Below are 6,549 nucleotides of genomic sequence, written 5' to 3' on the forward strand. Positions count from 1 at the left end.
CCATCCATAAGGATATTTGGAGGGTTGTGGGCAATCGCAGGCCGTGTTTCCAGCCTCTGTAATCAAACAATTCTCTCTCCCTCGGGAAGTGAGATATCTCCCCCCATGTTCTAACAGAGGGCTGCTCTGGCTCATGTCATGTGCCATGCTCTTGTCGCCCATCACTGTTGTCATGACAACTCATGTTTTGATCTGGGCAAGGAACCAACCTGTGACGTGTGTTTATTTAAGTGACTAGAAAGTGCCCCTGACATTTTGAATGTAAAAGAAGAGACTCCGAGAGAGAGATCCTTGGCTGGAACTCTGGAAGAACTGTCCTGTGAGCCGGATTTGCTCCTTCCTAGTGTAATTGAACAGGGCTATTTTCAAATGTTATTGTCCCACGGAGCAGGTGGAGTCTCCCACACCCTGGGAGTAAAGATTGCCTAGCGCCCTCAGAGCAGGTCACTGCAGTACGTGGGGAGGTCACCATCGGACCGGGTGAATCACATCACAGTGCCATGGCCAGACCCAAGAGCAAGACATCATGATGGGACAAAGAGTGCCTGCAGCTCTCTGAAGTCACAGGTTCTCAGCACCTCTGAGGGTCAGGTCTAGATCTGCAACATTCTGGGAGAGATTCTGCCCCAGCATGCCAGCAGTAAGAGAGGCACTGTTGCCCAGTGGGTAGGGCACTGGACTGGGATTCCAGATACCCGGCTTCAGTTCCTGGCTGCCTGCTGGGTGGCCTTGAGCAAGTAACTGCCCCTCCCCGTGACTCAGTTTCCCCACATATGAAGTGGAGATAATGATACTGCCCTCCATTGTCCAGCACTCTGAGATCTAAACACTGTTTAAAGCTATCTTTGCCACCCCTTCCCCAGGCTGTGTCTCTGGCAGCACAGCCCAGAATCTGTTCTTCTGTGCGCCTCCTCCTGCCCAAATCTGAGAGTCAATCAACAGGATGCCAACTTCCCCTGGGCAAAGAGGAACCTCACAGAAGAAGGGTGACCACTGGCACTGTAGGAAACTACCCATTCCTGTACAGCAAGCGTTTGCTTCAGGAAGGCTTTGAGAGGGCTTGCAAATCCAGGCTAGTGGCAATGCGCCTGGAAACGTTGCAGTAATGTGTCAGCCCTGTGGAGGAAATTTCTCATTGGTAAGTTGCTGATTTATATCACAGGGAATTTTACCCTATCTTGGCCATGCACCCACCAATCAGTATACGCTCCAGTGAGGTTGTGGCCCGTTGCTTCACACGTTGAGCAGTTCTCAGACCAGCTGACCGCACCTGGCACACACAGCAATGGCAGAGGCATCTCTGCAGATGCTCTTCTCCAGGGCTTCGTATGGGAGGCTAGGAAATGAGCTGCTGGTGGGAATTAAGAGGGCAGCACTTGACTTCAGCTTTAAGCTCATGGCTGGGAGGGAAGGGGCCGGGAGCTGGGTATGCTGTGCCAGGGTTGAGCTCTTATACACACTGCAAGTTCAAGGGGGGGCTGCCAGGGCTATCTTAGGGCCCAGGCCTGTTCGGACTGACACCAACAGGCATTTTGCCATTGCCTCCAATGGAAGCAGGACTAGGCCTTTCCTGACTCCATCGAGGTTCCTTCATAACCTACGAGGGAATGAAGAAGGGCTCCCACACTCCCTCCCCACACGGTACCTCAGCACATGTGCAGGGGCCCCTCTTCAGAAGCACAGCCCCATCCAGCACCAGCAGGGACAGCAGCATAAAGTCAGAGCCCCCCACCCTTTTTTTTTTTTTAATAAAGAAAACCCAACTCTGCTCCCTTAGGAGGAAAAGAAAACAGTTCAAGTTTACAGCTAATAAAGCCCAGCTCCACTTTGGCCAAGCCTCCAAAGCCTCCCCTGGATGCAATTGCCTAGCAATCTGTTGCCCTCGCAAGCAGCCGAGAGAGATCTTGCAAAGCCACAAGGTAACTGATTGGACCAGAAACTTCACTACCAGAGGACATAGTGCAAGTGGCAGCCAGCCGCAAGGGAAAGGGATGGGCAGGGGGACAGATACTGCTATAGATGCAGCCTTCACTGTTGACATAGGCCCATGCTGCAAAGTTCAGATCGCAATCTGAACTTTCCCACAGCTCAAGGGATTTGAATCTAGTTGGTCACATTGTGCGAGCAAGGGCCAGCCAGGAAGATAGATCGAGATTGGAACCTGCCCACTGACTCAGGTCCATCTCTCCTCCTAACCTATCTGAGCAGGGCAGGAGAAGAGGATGTTAGCAATGATATGAAGTGGGGATGTACACTGCAGAGGTCAGAAGCTCTTCTGAACTGCCTGAATCTGTTGCATCTGCAAGATCAGGCTGGCACTCACGCCAGAGCAGAGATAGCCAGCACTCCCTACTTCCCAGCAAGACCACAATCTTGCCAGATTTCATCCGCTGACCCAAAACAGTGCAGAGAATAACAATGATACATAACAAGGGCTGGGGGGGGAGCCACATCCAGTGAAAAGTCTGGTTTCATGTAGAGATGGACCAAAACCTGAACCTCCCCCAGTCCCATATGCCAGTGGTTCAAATTAAATTAGAAACTACATCCAAATCAGCTCAGTTTGGAGCTTGGGTTTGCTAAATTGAGACCTTCCACCTTGCCCATTCTGGAGCTGGGACAAACCCAGAATCTTTTAACTGCACCCTACCTCTGAAACCCAACTTTCCTGTCCACAAACCTAGGAAAGACCTAGTTTAACTGGAAACCAGTTCTAAGCCACACCTGGCTTGGGAGTCAGAAAATCAAAACAGCCTCCTCAACCCCATCAGTCTTGGAGTTAAAGCACAGGAACCAGGTTCCGTTCCCAGCTCTGTCACTAGGCTCCTCTCACCACTAGGGCGCCTCCTCCTGGCTGCTGTGGGGATTAGCTCCTTCCAGGTCCAATGCCCTCTTCTGCCACTCACTCACACCACCTTCTTCTCTCTCTTTATGACTCAGGGTGCTCTCTCTCTCACCCTTCAGTCTATAGTCCTTTCCTTCCACATTAGCAAAGCCCTATTGGACAACTGTCCCAGGCCGTCGTCTTCTCCATTGCCCTCTCTGTGCCACTTCCTCAGTGACTGGCAGGGGAACCCAGGCCTTCCCCCTACTCCAGGTTCCAGCCCAGGGACTCTGTGTCTAGCAACTGTGGTCTGCTTGCTCCCAGACCCTGTTCCTCTTTCCCTGGACTCCTTCCTACATCTTCTGGCTCCCCACCCACTGTGTTTACCAGCTCAAACTCCCCACTCCCATCTCCCAGGGAGTGACTGCAGACTACTTCCCCTACAGCCCCTTTCTGCTTCCAACTGCCTGGCTCTGTACCAGCCCTACCTGTTCTTCTCAGCTGGGCTTTATCTTCAAACAGCCTTTCTAGCCCTGGCTCTCCCCCAGGTGCAGCCTATCAGGGTAATTAACCTAATTTAATCTGCTTGCCCTGTGTGGGGTGGATACCCCATCACAGTGGCTCTCTGAGTGACTTTAGGCAAGTCACTTAACCTCTTTGTGGCTCAGTTTCCCCACCTGTACAATAGTAATAATGGTCATGCAGGCCCTGATCCAGCTTCCACTGACATCAACAGCAAGACTCCCATGGCTTTCCAGAGGAGCAGGACGGGGCTACTCCTTGGGTGGGTGGGTGGATTGGTTGTGAGGCTAAATTAACTAATGTTGAGACGGTCTGTGGGAAGGCAACAGAGCTATACAAAGTATCATTAGCAGTGAGTTATTCTACCTGCACTGCCTCACCCATCCCTAGAGAATATGAAGCTATTAATTTACACATAACCCCACCAACACCCCCCCCCAAAGGAAAACCACATTCCCTGTCTCTCTCTTTTCTTGAAGGCAAACTGACAAAATATTTCCTATCATCCTCTTCTTAACTCTCTCAGGAAGAATAATCCTGTTCTAGTATGTGCCCACACTAAGGGATGTGTAATGTCCTCTTGCCTTAGGGGCTGAAATGGGGCTTGTTAAATGACACTGCGCTCAGTGTGCTAATGAAAAGGAATTTCATCAAAAATAACCTCCCACTGAAGAGGTGCAGAAGGAAGAGTGCCAACAACACACCGATATTACAGACTAAGGCATGGTCTTGCACAGACGGGCTGTATCTGGGGCTAGACGGGTGCTGAAACCTTAACAATTACCTTAATCATTGCTGGCTGGAGGTGCTTTGGTGGACGGCATAGAGTAGATGGGGGTAGTTCACAGCTGCTCTAGTTCTAGTCTTCCCCAGCAGGAGCCACTGTAAGGGGTGGTTTAGGAGCCTTGGCTATGGAGAACTCTCAGCAATATTCCCATCCTCTCCCAGCAGGAGGCACTGTAGAGAGCAGTGTCAAGCACCCTGACTGTTGAAAGCTCACAGCTCATCTATTCCTAGTCCCCATTAGCAACAACAACAAACCGAATGGGGGACAAGGTATGTTTCAAACTGAACTGCTAAATCCCCTTCCCCTGATTCCATGTGCCTGTTTTGCTAGGAAAGGAGCTGCCTGATGGTGCATTTGTACCATTGTTCCTTTCCCTGCAAACCCACCTCCATCCTGCTCACTGGAGAATCCTAAAGCTGGTGCTCATTTCATTCACATTCTCATCGAGCAGTTCATCACCCTGTGATTTCCTGGCAGGATGTGTTCTGAATTCTTAACATCATCCTCTGGGGTAATTTGTCTAAAGGCTTCAAACTTCCCAAGTGGATTAATATGTTGGATTAAAGATAGTGTATTTTAGCTTTTAGAAAAAACAGTTAGCTGTTATCAGCTGCCAGGCTAGCTTCCCTGGAGTAACTATAGCTGCAGCTGCTCCCTGCAGCCACTGTCCGAGTGCTGAAATGTCTATAACTGAAGGCATCAGAATCCAGCCCTCTCTAGGCTCCCTGCAGTCACTGTCCCGGTGCTGAAATGTCAGTTAGCTGTGGGCTAGTCCCCGTGAAATCAAACCTCTGCTCCCAATCATTGGCCCCTCAGCATCTCTGCCAGCTCAGGAATGTAAATCTCTCTCTTCCCTGCCCCAATCTCCAGGAAACCTCTGCCCTAGCACTGGACTGTCTTTGTGCAAATGCTCCCAAGATCCTCCTTGTAGTTGCATCCCTTCATTTCTGCCATCCGCACCCACTTGGACACTCAGATCTCCAATGAGAACATGGGACTGGCTCAGCATATCTCTAGCCCCTCAGCTGGGACAGTTTCCTTGTCTCGTGGAGAAGGAATCAGATAATTTTCTGAGGGTGATACCTGGGTGGGGTGAAGGGATCCAGAGCTCAGGGATGAACCTATGACCCACATTCTACTTCTCTCCCGTTATTCCATTCTGTCCCCATTTCAGCATTGCTCTGTCAGGGAGCCAGGTCTGTGTGCAGTTCTGTGGTTCACAGCACCCTCTTGTGGCTCCTTCCATGCATCCACAGGGTGACAGCATCCAAACTGGCCGGGGAATCACTGTTTCTAGGGGAGGGGTATGGACTTACAGATTTGCCTGCATTTGCAGTGATACAACACAGAGGTGCACATAGCTAGGAAGGCCACATGGAATTTTGGGGGGGGGGCTTATGGGCTTATTGTGGTTTGCCCTTAAGACAGGAGCACAAAGATCGGGGGTTACAAGGAGAGGTCCAACCCATTCTGTGCTCCCGCCTAGTTCTGTTCCATCTCCTTGCCCAACTGCAGCAGCAATAAAAGAAAGCAAACGCTTCATTTACACAGTTCTTTCCTTCAGCCTGGCAGGACCAGAGTTAGTGGAAATACCAGGCTGTCTAGAGAATAGTTTCCCAGGGTGAGACCTCAGCTCGGGTGAGTCTGAGAGGGATGAGAGGAGACCATTCTGTATTCTCCCTATGTAGGCTCTTACAGTGTCTCCATCACCATAACATCTGAGCCCATCAGGAGGACCCTAGCAAAGCTTCTGTACAACAAAGGACCAAAAAGAAGTTGAGGCAGTTTGCTTCAAGACAGAGGAAGGCAGGCCTGGTGGGTTAAGGCACAGGGCTGGAGCGCCGATGATTTGGATTCAGCTTCTGACTGCCCCAGACACCCTGCGTGAACTACTTTATCTCTCAGAGCCTCAGTTCTCTGTCCAGCAAACAGGCATGAGGATTTCTTTCTCCTCCCCATGCTGGCTGTCTTGTCTGGTTAGGTTAGATGTCACGCAGAGACTCTCACTCTGTGTTTGTAGAGCAGTTAGCACCATGGGGCCCCAGTTTCATTAGGAGCCTGTAGGTGCTAGAGTAATAGACGTACTAAGTTCCCAGGGTGTGAAGGGGCAGGGACTGGGAATAAGGGATTCTGATTTTAATAGGGTGAAGACAAAGTTCCTGTCCAAGCTAACTAAGCGCACCTGATCCCACTCCACCAACTGGGACAGGATTTGTAAGGCCTTTTGGCTCAGTCTGGGCCTGGCTTCTAGGGAGACAGACATAGTTCTCACTCCACTACAAGGGAATGACGTGGTGGGCATGGCTGTGCAGAGGTGTGAAAAGTGACCCATTTTTACCTCCCATGTGAAAACTGGTCGTGTCATAAGTGTTTGAAAATTGTCCACAGAGTGGATCCAGGGTGAAACGTGACCTTT

Source organism: Dermochelys coriacea, chromosome 9 (genome assembly GCF_009764565.3).
Source record: "Dermochelys coriacea isolate rDerCor1 chromosome 9, rDerCor1.pri.v4, whole genome shotgun sequence".
In the NCBI taxonomy this organism is placed as follows: domain Eukaryota; kingdom Metazoa; phylum Chordata; order Testudines; family Dermochelyidae; genus Dermochelys; species Dermochelys coriacea.